Source organism: Salvelinus sp. IW2-2015, linkage group LG27, assembly GCF_002910315.2.
Source record: "Salvelinus sp. IW2-2015 linkage group LG27, ASM291031v2, whole genome shotgun sequence".
Taxonomy (NCBI): Eukaryota; Metazoa; Chordata; class Actinopteri; order Salmoniformes; family Salmonidae; genus Salvelinus; species Salvelinus sp. IW2-2015.
The window spans coordinates 35,433,576-35,450,017 of NC_036867.1; positions in this window are offsets into that span (position 1 = coordinate 35,433,576).

The following is a 16,442-nucleotide window of genomic DNA, read 5'->3' on the forward strand; positions in this document are numbered from 1 at the left end:
TGGATTTCAACGCCTACCCACATTCCAATAAAGGCAGACAGATATTTCTATAAATGTGTCTCGATGGTTATGACCTGAAAGGACTATTTTAATGGTACAGTAAGTGTATTAAGTCTAGAAAGTGCTTTCGCTACATTACTTTCAAACCAAGGTGAATGAACAATGCAGTTAACATGAAGAGTAAATGATATTCAGCAATCTTAGTAGGACAATGGAATATTTCTTCAGAATCCCCCCCCCCCCCCAACATATTTCAGGGAGTGTCTTCATCAGGAATTAACATAAAATAGACATGAGTTGTATATACCAAAGATGGTGGATAGAGATGTTTAATATGGCTGTTTACCATTTAAAACCAAGGTTCCTGTCTGTAGGTGGTTGTTTCCTCTCGTGTGAGCATGCTTTCCCGCATGAGCTCACGGTTCCTCCATATAGGTCGTGTTCCCCTGCTCAGACATTGCATGCATCAACCAATGGTTGTGTGCCGCTCATAGACTGTGTCATCGACTAACAGATTGGGATAACATATGTGTTTAGCTCTTAGCTGATACTTAAATTAACTATCCAGTTGTTTTTAGATCTAGTATGTGTCAGCAACGCCTGGGCAGAGGAATGCCCAATCTCTGGCTTGCTCATGCAAGAGCGGGAACTCCCACTTACACAGGCAGGACTTTTTTCAATGGAAAACTGCCCAATAACATTTAAATAACTGCAATGTTACTGTCTGATCACCGCATTTCAAAAAGAGGGCTCTCAATTTTAACCAATCGCCGCACTTTTACAGCCGAAAATGGTTCAATCAAGCCATACTTTTCCCTCACCAGTGCATTTTTGTGACACATTGGACAGGAATCACTGCAAAATGTCAGAATTGCCTGAGCAAATCAATCATTTTTGCCCGCAACTATCAAAAAAAGCACCAATAATGCTGCATTCATAACCAACTGGATATGGTAATTAGCCGTAAATACCGGTTGGATGCATTCACATGCTTGAACTAGTTGAGAAACGTTGATTGGCTAATGGCCAACCAGCTGTGTTAACCATAAACTAAAAGTACAGCTACACCCCTTATAAGATTTTTTTATTTTTATAAATAAATAAAAAAGTACAGCTACAGTGTCGTGCTTGTAAAGAAATTGTAGTGTTCAAAAACCATAATAATAGATTGCTTTTTATAAATAATGTTTTGTTGTTACATTTAACTGCCGAAAATGCTGTTATCGAGGTCATTTTCTCAGTAGTTGACGTCTGAGGTCAGCATGTGGGAGAAGTTGGTGTTCAGGAATGATGGTGGTTTCAAGACAACTGGAAACTACCCCCCAAAAATATGGTCAAATCATGACATCAGTGATCTTCCGGTTTTAGAGTCAGAGCTCTAGCAAGATGCCCGAGTGTCCGGCTGGAATTTCCCGAGTTGACCACTCAAGATAAAGGAGCTGGAATTCCGTTGATGACTGCTCAAAACTATTTTTCCCAGTCGGAGCTAATTTTTTCCCCAAGTTCCCAGTTGTCTTGAACACACTGAAGTCGGTAGTCAGAGGTTTCCGAGTTCCAAGATCCGAGTAGCCAGTTGTTTTGAACGCGGCATCATAGATGTGTTTCCCACTTGTAATTACGAATTGGAGGGGTGTTCAAGTGGATTCTTCCCAGTCGTATGTGGTAATACCACCTTCACACTTGGTTTAGACCGCAGCATAAGTAAAAAAAAAAAAACTTTACCATTGAGTCAATTTTAAGCTTGTCTTAGAATGATGGTTGATTTACCTAGGTGGGAGTCATGGGTAAATGCAATTCAACATGGCTCCTGGAACATGAGTATGTCAACATAAATGGACAGACGGACAGGTCTCTTCTTTTCTGAAACATGGTTCTCGGACAAGATACCCCCCATGGCTATCCAACTCGATTGATTCTCCATTCACCAGATGGACTGGACAGTGGAGTCAGGGACATCTAGGGGGGGAGACATGAACACCAACTGGTATGCTAACTCCAGCGCGGTGGAAGTGTTGACCCACTGTTCACCTGTCTTGGAATACCTGATGGCCAAATGCCGACCCTTTTACCTCCCGAGGGAGATTTCAGCTGTCATCGTGACTGTTGTATACATTCCACCTCAGTACAAGACAAATAACAAGCTGGCACTTAACGAGCTGTACAAGGCTATAAACAAGCAAGAAACCCTACATCCAGAGGCTGCTTTTCTGGTTGCCGGCGATTTTAATTCCGCGTCACTAATACACGGGATGCCCAACTTCCATCAATACGTCTCCAATGCCACTACGGGCGATAAAGTCCTACCTCTGTTATTCTACCCACAAGTCAGCATACAAGGCCTTCCCTCGTCCGCCTTTTGGCAAATGAGATCATGACTCCATACTTCTGTTTCCTGTTTACAAGCAGAACTCAAACAGGAAGTACTGTGACTCGCTCTGTTGAATCAGAGATTATGCTACAGGACTGCTTTGCTAGCACTGATTTGAATATGTTTTGAGACTCCACTAACCGACTCTGTCACCGGCATCATTAGAAAATATATCGGCGATGTTGTCCCCATGGTGAGGGTTCGCCTCTTCCCCAATCAAAAGCCCTGGAGTAACACAGAGTTTGGCGCTAAACTAAAGGACAGGGCTACCGCACACAGAGCTATCGTAGACAACTCTGAGGCCATGGCAGAGGACAGGAATAAGTACAAGAAGTCCCGCTATGACCTCCGCGGAGTCATCAAATGAGCAAAAGGGCAATATAGGAATAAGGTGTAATCATACTACCCAGGCTCCGACGCCCGCCACGTATGGCAGGGACTACAGTCCATTACGGATGACAAAGGAAGACCCAACCGTGATCTGCCCAACGATGCCTCTTTACCAGACAAACTCCATGTTTTTTATGCATGTTTTGACAGCAACAACATCGTGCCAGGTGTGAGGGCCCTCACCGACCGTGTGGATTGGGTGATCTTGCTATCTGAGGCCGACGTGAGAAAAGTCTTTAATCAGGTCAACACCCGCGGGGCCCGACAGTATTCCAGGGTGCATTCTCGGAGCATGCGCAGAATAGCTGGCAGGCATATTCACAGTCATTTTCAACCTCTCCTTGTCCCAGTCTGTAATCCCCACATGTTTTAAGATGAACACCATTATTCCTGTCCCCAAGAACTCTAAGGCTTCATGCCACAAGGACTACCACCCTGTAGCACTCACTTCTGTAATCATGAAGTGCTTTGAGAGGCTGGTTATGGCACAGATTAACTCCACCATCCCAGACACCCTAGACCCACTCCAATTTGCATACCGCCCCCAACAGATCCATAAATGATGCAATCTCAATTGCACTCCACACTGCCCTCACCCACCTAGATAAGAGGAATACCTACAGTGCATTCGGGAAGTATTCAGACCCCTTGACTTTTTCAATATTTTGTTATTTTACAGCCGTATTCTAAAATTGATTAAATTTATTTTTTCTCATCAAACTACACACAATTTTCTTGGATTGTCTTATTTACAAGAATATTGACCACAATAATGACCATTTTCCCATTCACTATAATGGGGATCCTTTTTTCTTTTAACAATGCCTGCAGTAGCTCGGTTGGCCTTGAACTTCTGTGGATTCAATGAGAACCGGCAGTCGTTCTCCCCTGCATTCACCTGATGATAAGACAAGACGTGATTAGATCTTTTTTTGCTAACAGACGATGGGGTCTCTGGGTTGCCGGTTTGCCTGGGCGGGGGTCCCTGGGCAAGACAAGTTTGAAAACCCCTGCTCTATGGCACGGTGGAGAGGCAGGCAGCAAGGTTTAGACAAACTTTTGCAAATCAAATGCTAGGCTAGTAGCATGGGGAAATAATATCTAGATGCTTTTTTCCAGGGGAGATTAAGTTCATGAATTGTCTAGCTGGGCTGTGGAACAGTAGACGCACATTGATAATTCAAATGGAACTGGTAACAGGCATTACCCCGGGATTGTTAACAGGCATTACCCGGAGAAAGGGTGGCAGGTAGCCTAGAAGTTAAGAGCATTTGGCCAGTAACAAAAATGTCACTGGTTCGAATCCCTGAGCTGTCTAGGTAAAAACATCTATCGATGTGCCCGTGAGCAAGGCAATTAACCTTAATTTATCCTGTAAATCGCTTTGGATAAGAGCATCTGCTAAATAATGTAATTGTTGTGAATAACTCCCTGCTATCAACCAATCAGGATCCAAACAACCTGTTTTATAAAAAAGCAATAAGACCCTCGAACCGGGTAATTATCGTGAATAACACCCTCCTAAGGGCTGTCACACGATAATCCCTGGGTTCTCATGCCTTATTGCTTAAATATGACACAATGAGTGCGTGTTATGTCAGTGTATCCAAATTACGCCAAGGACATTGGCCACATGAACTAATTGTAATTGATGCTTGTGTTTTATTACTGGTCCTGGGTTTAGCCGAGGACACCAGAAGGGATGATGCCACTCCCCAAGCATGACTGACACATCTGACTACCATGATTTAACATACCTTTAGGTTTGTCAAAGTTTCTTTACTTTGTTAGCATGCACTGGTAAAGTTATCATTTTTGTATTAATGTGATTTATCAAAAAGTATCTTATTCCCTTTTGGAGGAATAGATTGTACTAATATTGCCAATGTCAAATGTTTAGGTCTTCAAGTAATGGTGAACTGAGTAGGACTCAAATCCACGTAGGGCCTGGGTTATATTTATTTATGCTGGAATGAAGAAGTTTTGCGCTCGTTAGATGTTGGGTGAAGATGGTAGGCGGCACATGGCTCATTTAACAGTTCTTCATAACATTAGTATGGCTCAGGCAGGTGAACAATTGCTTTGCGTTTCGCTTGTTCCGAAGTGGCATCGTGAAATTTCGCTCCTTGCAATTGCCAACTGAAGACTAAGTAAGTGGTAAGTGCGTTTTTAACTCATCAAAAAAACGATTTGAATTCTGTGCTGTCATTAACAGTTCCACAAAGCTAAATTAGATGTGTATTTAACATTTTCCCCTTCAAAGGCCCATGACCAGACGTCTGACATAATTCCCGATGCCAGGTCACTGAAAGATCAGACCACCATCAGACTGTCCGGCATGTCCTGAAGTCATCAGGTGAGAATCACAACTTGACCTGTTGGTTAAATGATTGGAGACATATTTTCTTTTGAACATTACTGAAGGGTTCATTGGTTTTTGTTTTAATACTGTATCGTGATCTGTGACAAAGTTAATCAATGTATTTAACATGACTGTCTTGAGTGAATTATATATACAGGTTTTATTTGAATAGTACACATTTGGAGCTAAAAGCTGAATTGCAGCATACAGTAAATACTGCAGGCCTTACATGCAACTGATTAAACAAAATAGAAGGTACATGATCCTATATTAATCTGAAAGCAGACTGAAATGTATTTATCAAACACCTACTGACATTCTGTGTACTTTGTAATTTCAACTGAAATGTATCATTCAAATCACAAAACCTGTGAAGAATTTATGCCACTAATTTGTCTTAGTTACCAGTCCTTTCCAATTGGATGGACTTGTGATTTCCCACCCACCCACACAGACACTCATATCTTCCTGAGCAGCCTTCTAAAGCAAAAAGGGTGTAGTGTGTATGCCTCTATACATCGAAAAAGCGTATTTTCCCTGTGATAGATGCATGCAAAATGTATTTCCTGAAACGTTTTCATGTAATGTAAACTCCCATAGTGTATTTGTCAAAAACTCTGCCTTCTCAAATATTACTATAACCGTACCATGTCTTCGAAGATTTAGGTGCTGGGATTTAGAGTGTTAGACTGCTATGAGTAGCCCTTTACTGAATTCAATGACCAAAAAGCGCACTCTTTGGCCTCATGGGTGGAATGTTATTAATATATTTCATAATTTCATAACTAATAAGGATTATAAATAAAAATAAAACAACAAAAATCCAGTGTTCCTATGTCAAACAGTTTTGTTATATTTCAGTCTTCTGTGATGTATATAAAGTGTAATATTCATAGCTGCAAGAAGTAGTTTGGGGGGGGGGGGGGTTTGAGACAGGTTATATCGGTCTGCTAATACAGGACTAGGAAAGGCCCAGTGCATGCTGACTACAGGAATGTCCACTAGAGCTGTTGCCAGAAAATGTTATGTTAATTTCTCTACCATAAGCCGCCTCCAACATTGTTTTAGAAAAGTTTGCAATACGTCCAACCGGCCTCACAACTGCAGACCAAGTGTATGGCATTGTGTGGGCGAGCGGTTTGATGATGTCAACGTTGTGAACAGAGTGCCCCATGGTGGCAGTGGGGTTATGGTATGGGCAAGCATAAGCTAGGGACAATGAACGCAATTGCGTTTTATCGATGGTAATTTGAATGCACAAAAATAGCGTGATGAGATCCTGAGGCCCATTGTGAGGCAATTTCTTTTAAAGGTATTTGTGATCAACAGATGCATATCTGTATTGCCAGTCATGTGAAATCCATAGATTATGGCCTAATGAATTAATTTCAATTGACTGATTTCCTCATATGAACTCTAACTCAGTAAAATCACTGAAATGGTTGCAAGTTCAGTATATATTATTTATTCAGATTTTTCAGCACCCCTACTTCCCTTGGCTATGGTAATATTTGGATGCAAACTCAAAATTGAATACATTTCAACTCTATATATCACATGGTACATGTGTCTTTTTTTAAGCCCATAACCTTGTGTGTGAGTTGTATACTTTTGTTTCAAAGCAGATTTGTTTAAGACTACCAAGAATCACTGTGTGACCCTGATTTAGCTTACTGACCACTTTAAAAGGCATTTAGATGTACATTTAGCTGAGGTCAGCTGTGCACCTACTCTGTCCTATTGTATGCTTGGTAAGAGCGAGGGTAGTACTGCTTCATGTGAGGTATTAGAGTTAAAAAATGTCAGCAAGGGTCAGTCATAATGGTCCCTTTGTGTCTTGGACGATGTTAGTAGTAGTTTGACATGAGCTATTACCATAGTTTGATTCTTAATACATTTTTGCCCTACACATAATACACGTTTATGAAAACAGTGTCAGGTGTGCTGTTTGGGGTTAGCAGATGAAGAACACAAATGCTAGCTAGCTACTCAGCTTGCAAATCAGAGTTGAAATGAGGTAACTGTAGCTAGCTAATATTAGCTGGCAAGGATTTTAGCTAGTCAGTTTGTATGCATTACAGACCTTTATATTTTTGGGGAAATGTCTGTGTCTCCATCATTCTGAGGTATGATGTCAAGGTATATTTGATGTTACAATCTTGCTTGCGTTGTGCTACATTATATATACACAAAGGTATGAGGACACCCCTTCAAATTAGTGGATTCGGCTATTTCAGCCACACTCGTTGCTGACAGGTGTATAAAATCGAGGACACAGCCATGCAATCTCCATCCGAAAACATTGGCAGTAGAATAGTCTTACTGAAAAGCACAGTGACTTTCAATGTGGCATCGTCATAGGATGCCACCTTTCCAACAAGTCAGTTCGTCAAATGTCTGCCCTGCTAGAGCTGTGCCAGTCAACTGTAAGTGCTGTTATTGAGAAGTGGAAACATCTAAGAGCAACATCGGCTCAGCCGCGAAGTGGTAGGCCACACAAGCTCACAGAACGGGGCCGCTCACGTAAAAATTGTCTGTCCTTGGTTGCAACACTTACTACCGAGTTCCAAACTGCCTCTGGAAGCAACTTCAGCACAAAAACTGTTCGGCGGTAGCTTCTTGAAATGGGTTTCCATGGCCGAGCAAGCCTAAGACCACCCTGCGCAATGCCAAGCGTTCTCTGGAGTAATGAATCACGTTTCACCATCTGGCAGTCCGACGGATGAATTTGGATTTGGCGGACGCCAGGAGAACGCTATCCGCCAGAATGCACTGTGCCAACTGTAAAGTTTTGGGGAAGAGGAATAATGGTCTGGGGCTGTTTTTTTACGGTTTGGGCTAGTTCCAGTGAAGGGAAATCGTAACGCTACAGCAAACAATGACATTCTAGACAATTCTGTGCTTCCAACATTGTGCTAACAGTTTGGGAAAGGCCCTTTCCTGTTTCAGCAGCATGACAATGCCCCCGTGCACAAAGCGAGGTCCATACAGAAATGGTTTGTTGAGATCAGTGTGGAAGAACTTGACTGGCCTGCACAGAGCCCTGACCTCAACCCCATCGAACCCCTTTGGGATGAATTGGAACGCAGACTGCGAGCCAGGCCTAATCGCCCAACATCAGTGCCCAACCTCACCAATGCTCTTGTGGCTGAATGGAAGCAAGTCCCTGCAGCAATGTTTCAACATCTAGTGGAAAGCCTTCCAATAGGAGTTGAGGATGTTATAAAAGCAAACGGGGACCAACTCCATATTAATGGCTATGGTTTTGAAAGGAGATGTTCGACGAGCAGGTGTCCACATACTTTTGGTCCTGTAATGTAAGTGTCGGTGTTGGTTTGAGGAGAGTGGTTTTTGCACTGCTGCTATTTGGAGACCAACATGTATTCTCTATAATTATGCCAGTATTCATCCTCTGAGTCCTCTCTCAGCTTCAGCCCACTCTGTTGACACACTGCCTCCTCTACATGTGTGTCTCTTCATAATAAAAAATCACCTCAGTGTGAAATGAAAAAAGGGAACTATTAGGATCAATGTTGCAATTATTAATGTTGCCGATGAATGAAAGCCTAAATGGAAGTGCTACAAAGTGAAAACCTACTTGTATACTTATAGTTTTTAAATAATTGTGCTGTCTGAACTGTGAATAATAGTCATATGAAAAGTATTTACGTGCATTAATATTACCTCTGCCAGCTTCATGACTTTCAGGTATTGGTTATTTTTCATCATGACGATATGCATAATAGCTCATTGATAAAGCAGCAGTATTGTTAGTTATGTAAGAATGTGAAGAAGCTGGCAATGATTCATTTCCCACTGGGCAAAAACTGGTTGAATCAACGCTGTTTCCACGTCATTTCAACTATAAACCAAAAATTGTGATGAGTTCGAATATACATGGAAAACTGATTGCATTTGCAAAAAGCCATCAACGTAAGTGAATTTTGGATTTTTTTTCACCCAACTTTTAACCTAACTCACGTTGAATTCACATTAGTTGACAACTCAGCCAAATGTAAATCAAAACTAGACATTGAACTGATGCCCAATGGGTTGTCCTTAAAAATGTACTGTTCAACTAAGTGTACAAAGCATTAGGAACACCTGCTCTTCCTATGACATAGACATACCAGGTTAATCCAGGTGAAAGCCCTTATTTATGTCACCTGTTAAAACCACTTCAATCAGTGTGTGTCAAGAACTGCAACGCTGCTGGGGTTTTCACACTCAACAGTTTCCCGTGAGTATCAAGAATATGTCCCCCACCCAAAGGACATCCAGCCTTGTTACAACTGTGGGAGTCGTTGGAGACAACATGGGCCAGCGTCCCTGTGGAACGCTTTCGACACTTTGTAAGAGTCCATGCCCCAACAAATTGGCACTGTTCTGAGGGCAAAAGGGGCTGCAACTCAATATTAGGAAGGTGTTCTTAATGTTTTGTACAATCACTGTATACTTAATGTACAGCAGTCATGGATCACCTCAGCAAGTGCAATGCACATCCCATGAATGTGATAACCTAACAGATAATGCACTCTGTTGATTTATTTTACAGTAACATCATTTCCACTTGTAGATGACACCCATTCAGTAAATGCAACATGTATTTGGAAAGAGAGGGCATAAGTGAGTGGGCTCAACATGCCTTTAGGAACAGCCTGAGGATCTTGAAGATAGCTCCCCGTGTACATATTCATGCAGTGTGTAGGCACGCCAGAAATCCTTCAGTCCGCGTGTTTTACAATTTTCTCCAGTGGGACTTAATCTAAGGGTAGCTCTTCAAGGAATGTGAGTGAAATGTTGTGAGAAATGTATTAGGCTACTGCAGTGTTCAACAGATTGTGGTCCTCGAAGCAGATCAGTGAAGGCAACGGAACAATTTTTCAGAGGTGCATAACAGTATTTTAGTCTGAACCAAGAAATACATCATAGCAAAACATTTCATTTCAAGTCTTACTTCTAAAATTCAGAGGAACCAAAAAAGACAAACACTTGACAAAACAATTGAATAACCCTTTTCCTTAGCTTTAATATTTTTTTGAAGAATCAGCTGTAGCTATTTCTTTTTTACTATCCCTTCTCCACGTGAAGCAACCCCAGTAAAACAAGTAACATATTCAGAGTCTGCTTTGGAGGAGATGTGCCAGATACATTTTTCACAGAGGGAGAGCGAGAGGAGCAGCGACTGGAAAAACTCATCACCAGGAGGCAACAAAAATCGAATGCAGTAACTGCCAAGTATTCTAGACACCGAACACATTTGATAGCAACATGCACCCTGAGCTTGGAAAACTCTAGACCACATTTCATTTGTCTTTATCAATTTGTCTTTATCTTCGTCAAAGGAAACTGAGTCCAAGATGAATCAAACAGCCTGCGTCTCTCATCAAATACCATGCCAGTCATCCAAAGATATGGTAAGTGTGTTTATTTTATAATGCACGATGTGGACAACCTACTTACAAATTCCGATATATGTCATATTCTTCCTATACCTAAAGTCTACAGTAGCCTAATCACGACCTGTAGCTTACAATGTTGCCTGTATAAGAAAGGCATTGTGATCAATGGTTTGAACAGGTGTGTACAAACAATCGTCTTCATAGCTCCGTTTATCCATCACTGTCAATCACAATGGTGGGTTGCTCAGGCTAAAAGTTGTCTCTTCTGGACTTGAAAGATGAATGAGTATCTGCACAGCTTCTGCCTTTTATAGAAAATAGTTATTCAAACAATCTAATCACCCAGAACCCAATCTTATGTGTGTAATTTATAAATCTGTCACGAGACTCTATGCAAACAATTAAACCCTGTCATATGAAATGATTATAGTGGCTGCATATTAAATGGATATTATATTCATCAACATCCGAAATACCAAAAATAAAGTGACCACAACTGGTCTCTTAGCAACAACGGTGATTGCATGGTCTGCAACATAGAAATACAATCCAATGGATTCTATTTCTATGTCTGCAAATGTAGTCTCTCTAGAGACGAGTGGCGGTCGGTGCTGTTTAAGATCAGGGAGGACGATGATTTTCTTTTAATGAGCATGGCCTTTTTTCTATGACAGCATATTGGATGACTGTCATTCATATTCCATTCACCCAGCTCAACGTAACATACGTGATAATCAAATTTTCCCTATACCCATCATGAGGTTGCTACCACCTACCCTGTGAAAGAAAGTTTACAATGTAGATGCACAGGTCGAGAGAAATTTGAGTAATCAAGATGACAGACATTGACACATTCAATGTCGCCTTGCACAATCTTGCCTGCATCTAGCTGATCTAGGATGTAATCATAGAGTACCACAGTCATGATACCCATAAAATCTAGTGGTAAAACAAATGGTTAAAATGGCGCCGGAAGAAATGGCAGCAGTTTTACGGGCTCCCAACCAATTGTGTGTATTATGTGGTTTGTTTTGCGTTATTTGTAACTTGTTTTGTACATAATGTTTCCGCAACGGCAAAAAAGAGCTTCTGGATATCAGGACAGCGATCACTCACCTTGGATTAGACAAAGATTTTTTCTACAACAAGGAGGACGCACAAGACATTCTCCAAACACCCCACAGGGCCGTCATCCCCGTTATTTGCAAGAGGAAGCGACGCAGGAACAGAGGACAAAGAGCCGGATGCCTGGTCAGGACCTGGAAAAGGCGAGTGGGAAAGCTGCCGTTACCGTCAATACTATTCGCCAACGTGCAATCATTGGACAATAAATTAGACGAGGTACGATCACGAATATCCTACCAACAGGACATCAAAAGCTGTAATATCCTATGTTTCACGGAATCGTGGCTGAATGACGACATGGATATTCAGCTAGCGGGATATACGCTGCACCAGCAAGATAGAACAGCACACTCCAATAAGATGAGGGGGGGGGGGGCGGTCTGTGCATATTTGTAAACAACAGCTGGTGCACGAAATCTAAGGAAGTCTCTAGATTTTGCTCACCTGAAGTAGAGTATATTGTGATAAATTGCAGGCCACACTACTTGCTAAGAGAGTTTTCAACTATACTTTTCGTGGCTGTTTATTTACCACCACAGACAGATTCTGGCACTAAAACCGCACTCAATCAGCTATATAAGGAAATAAGCAAACAGGAAACCACTCACCCAGAGGCAGCGCTCCTAGTGGCCGGAGACTTTAATGCAGGGAAACTTAAATCAGTTCTACCAAATTTCTATTAACATGTAAAATGTGCAACCAGAGGGAAAAAAATTCAAGATCACCTGTGCTCCACACACAGAGACACGTACAAAGCTCTCCCTCGCCCTCCATTTGGTAAATCCGACCACAACTCTATCCTCCTGATTCCTGCTTCCAAGCAAAAATTTAAGCAGGAAGCACCAGTGACTCAGTCTATAAAAAAAAGTGGTCAGATGAAGCAGATGCTAAACTACAGGACTGTTTTGCTTTCACAGACTGGAACATGTTCCGGGATTCTTCCTATGGCATTGAGGAGTAAACCACATCAGTCACTGGCTTTATCAATAAGTGCATCGAGGACCGCGTCCCCACAGTGACTGTACGTACATACCCCAACCAGAAGCCATGGAATACAGGCAACATTGGCACTGAGCTAAAGGGTAGAGCTGCCGCTTTCAAGGTGCGGGACTCTAACCCGGAAGCTTACAAGAAATCCTGCTATGCCCTGCGACAAACCATCAAACAGGCAAAGCGTCAATACAGGGCTAAGATTGAATCATACTACGCTGACGCTTGTCTTATGTGGCAGGGCTTGCAAACTATTACAGACTACAAAAGGAAGTACAGCCGCGAGCTGCCCAGTGACACGAGCCTACCAGACGAGCTAAGTCACTTCTATGCTCGTTTCGAGGCAAGCAACACTGAGGCATGCATGAGAGCATCAGCTGTTCCAGATGACTGTGTGATCACGCTCTTCGTAGCCGACGTGAGTAAGACCTTTAAACAGGTCAACATTCCCAAGGCTGCGGGGCCAGACGGATTACCAGGACGTGTGCTCCGGGCATGTGCTGACCAGCTGGCAGGTGTCTTCACTGACATTTTCAACATTTCCCTGATTGAGTCTGTAATACCAACATGTTTCAAGCAGACCACCATAGTCCCTGTGCCCAAGAACACAAAGGCAACCTGCCTAAATGACTACAGACCCATAGCACTCACGTCCGTAGCCATGAAGTGCTTTGAAAGGTTGGTAATGGCTCACATCAACACCATTATCCCAGAAACCCTAGACCCACTCCAATTTGCATACAGCCCAAACAGATCCACAGATGATGCAATCTCTATTGCACTCCACACTACCCTTTCCCACCTGGACAAAAGGAACAATTAGGTGAGAATGCTATTCATTGACTAAAGCTCAGCGTTCAACACCATAGTACCCTCAAAGCTCATCACTAAGCTAAGGATCCTGGGACTAAACACCTCCCTCTGCAACTGGATCCTGAACTTCCTGACGGGCTGACCCCAGGTGGTCAGGGTAGGTAGCAACACGTCTGCCACGCTGCTCCTCAACACTGGAGCTCCCCAGGGGTGCGTGCTCAGTCCCCTCCTTTACTCCCTGTTCACCCACGACTGCATGGCCAGGCACGACTCCAACACCATCATTAAGTTTGCATACGACACAACAGTGGAAGGCCTGATCACCGACAACGACGAGACAGCCTATAGGGAGGAGGTCAGAGACCTGGCCGGGTGGTGCCAGAATAACAACCTATCCCTCAACGTAACCAAGACTAAGGAGATGATTATGGACTACAGGAAAAGGAGGACCGAGCACGCCCCCATTCTCATCGACGGGGCTGTAGTGGAGTAGGTTGAGAGCTTCAAGTTCCTTGGTGTCCACATCAACAACATACTAGAATGGTCCAAACACACCAAGACAGTCGTAAAGAGGGCACGACAAAGCCTATTCCCCCTCAGGAAACTAAAAAGATTTGGCATGGGTCCTGAGATCCTCAAAAGGTTCTACAGCTGCAACATCGAGAGCATCCTGACTGGTTGCATCACTGCTTGGTACGGCAATTGCTCGGCCTCTGACCTCAAGGCACTACAGAGGGTATTGCGTACGGCCCAGTACATCACTGGGGTTAAGCTGCCTGCCATCCAGGACCTCTACACCAGGCAGTGTCAGAGGAAGGCCCTAAAAATTGTCAAAGGCCCCAGCCACCCCAGTCATAGACTGTTCTCTCTACTACCGCATGGCAATTGGTACCGGAGTCCCAAGTCTAGGACAAAAGGCTCCTCAACAGTTTTTACCCCCAAGCCATAAGACTCCCGAACAAATACCCAGAGTATTTGCATTGTGTGCCCCCCCCAACCCCTCTTTTTACGGTGCTGCTACTCTCTGTTTATCATATATGCATATGCATAGTCACTTTAACTATACATTCATGTACATACTACCTCAATTGGCTAACCGGGCTATCACATTGGCTAACCGGGCTATCTGCATTGTGTCCCGCCACCAACCACCCGCCTACCCCTCTTTTACGCTACTGCTACTCTCTGTTCATCATATATGCATAGTCACTTTAACCATATCTACATGTACATACTACCTCAATCAGCCTGACTAACCAGTGTCTGTATGTAGCCTCGCTACTTTTATAGCCTCGCTACTGTATATAGCCTGTCTTTTTACTGTTTTATTTCTTTACTTACCTATTGTTCACCTAATACCTTTTTTGCACTATTGGTTAGAGCCTGTAAGTAAGCATTTCAAGGTTTGTTGTATTCGGCGCATGTGACAAATACACTTTTATTTGATTTGATATGAAATAGTTCAAATCATTTTTCCACCATTCATTTTTCTCATAGGGGATTTTAGAAACACTTAAAATAAGGGCTGTGTTTCGTGTAGGCTTACCTTGGTGTGATGTTTTGATAACTGTGTAAATCTCTCTAGGACAAGGTGACTTTTATCAATATGTTTGCCTGTATTTACCCCCCCAAAATGAAATGCTAATTAGCTGCTAATGTGGCTATCATAAAGAACTACAGATGATGATCTGGACAAGACTGATCAAATGTTAGCTAAATGTAGTAATGAATAAATTGGCAAAATTACTTTAAATAGACAATACTGTGAACTGTCTTGTGCAAGTTTTAGATTGACACAATACTTCTTACGTCAGCTAGAGATGACGTGCAGGAGCTTGCAGAGATTTGTAGTCTTGCATGATGTCTACTGATGCTAATTAGCATTTTCGAATCTAAGATTAAATAGAGCAGAATAAATTGATAAAAATCACCTATTAATCCAACAGTTGCAAACAAGACTTTCTATTAGACAACTACAGGTTTGTTTATCCCCGTTTTGTTACGTTTGCTTCCATTTAAGAAAGAATTGACGGAATGAATACACCCCTGATCACACGCAAACACAGTTCATGTTCATAGCAGCAACATACAAACAGCATGATCCCTTTAATCGTTGGATAATTCCTTCTCGCATCTACGCGCCTTCCTCCTCTCACCTTTTCCCTTCGCTTGTGGACTTCAGTGCACAACACATCAGCTGTTTGTGACCAGGCAAAAAAACCTTTCCAAGTCAAACCTTCATATCATAACCGCTAACCACTACACACAGCCAACATGGTTGTCACCATATTAGCTAACGTCAAGTCAACATAGCTACTTGAACTAACGCATTAGTAAAACCGCTACAATCATGCAGTACAGTTAGCTAACAGTTTAGCAGTTACACCGGCGGGCAATTGGGTGGATAACATGTCACTTTGATTGGGTGGATAACATGTCAGTTCATGCTGCAAGAGATCTGATAGGTTGGAGGGCGTCCTCCGGAAGTTGTCATAATTACTGTGTAAGTTTATGGAAGGGGGTGAGAACCACGAACCTCCTAGGTTTTGTATTGAAGTCAATGTACCCAGAGGAGGACGGAAACTAGCTGTCCTCCAGCTACACAATTGTGCTACCCTACAGTGCTGTTGAGGCTATTGTAGACCTCCATTGTAAAACAGTGTGTTTTAATCAATTATTTGGTGACGTTGATATGTTTAGTATAGTTTTATCTAAAAGGGATAACTTTTTTAAATGTTTCACTATTTATATGTTTCTGAAATTCACTGAGGAGGATTCTCCTCCCCTTCCTCTGAGGAGGAGCCTCCACTGCTAGACATAGAAGGCTGCATCATGTATTCAAGGCAAGTGTTATGTTTTTAGCAAGTAATACACACATTGCATTGGCTTAACCAAAGATAATATATATTTTTTTGCATTGGTTTATCTTCACCTCTGAATGATATAGAGTATATTTGGCACAGATACATTTAAATCTGTGATATTGGAAGGG